The following is a 949-nucleotide window of genomic DNA, read 5'->3' on the forward strand; positions in this document are numbered from 1 at the left end:
GAGGCAGCAGCCAAGCAGCACCAAGTTCCTGTGTCAGCAGGTGAGTTGTGTTGAGGTTCCTCAGGCAGGCACTGAGGACTGTGAGGGCTCCAGACAGAGCAGACCTGCGAAGGCCCTTGGAAACCTTCTAAACATAGGTGTGTAAAGTAATAAGTGTTGGAAAATGCCCTGAATGTGGAACAGGAATGCAGGGACTGAAAATGAATCCTCCTGTGATGCTGACCCCTCCCATGAGCTGCAGTGGAGACACCTCCCTGTGCCCTTTGGGAGCGGATTGCTGGGGCACCTGGTCGACTGGATTCATTCAAGAGCATAGGAATAAAAGATTACCTGGCTTCTAAACCTCATGAGTTGAGTCTGAGATTCTTATAAGAAATTTTAGGCAACACCTGAACTTCTAGTGTGTGATCTGGAGTTGAATTGAAAAGAGATTATCCAGGGAACAGGAATCTTGCTCGTTCCAAGAAGTTGCACTTGCTGAACTTCCCCTGTGAGCTGATGCCCTTGGCAGGAGAGGTGCTCAGCAAGGAGGCTCTTTGCTGCTAGGCAGGAAGAAAGGTCAGTGCCCTTCCTCCCCAAGGCCCAGCCCAGCAGGGCTGGCAGGAGCTGCTGGTGTGGCTGCTCTTGGGGTTCTCAGCTGTGCCCGTGGGGTGGTGACATCGTGTTCCTGCCTGTGCTCCAGGGCAGCCAAAAGCCCCAGCACAGCCCCTGGGCCTTTTTGGGAGCCTGAGCTATTGCAGCCCTGGGGATGGGGGTCTGGGTTTTCTTTGCCTAAAAGTAGAACCATGGGGGAATCTCTTATCTCACAGTTGGTATTTTTTTGGATATTTTAATTAATTACAACTTTAGAAGAGAACGTTGTGTAACTTAGCAACTGACTTGCACTGGTTACACTGAAAGTGCCAAGGAGTTGTAGTGTCCACTGGATTGTTTGTATTGAAGCAGTTTG

Source organism: Corapipo altera, unplaced genomic scaffold, assembly GCF_003945725.1.
Source record: "Corapipo altera isolate COAL_440 unplaced genomic scaffold, ASM394572v1 58778, whole genome shotgun sequence".
Lineage (NCBI taxonomy): Eukaryota > Metazoa > Chordata > Aves > Passeriformes > Pipridae > Corapipo > Corapipo altera.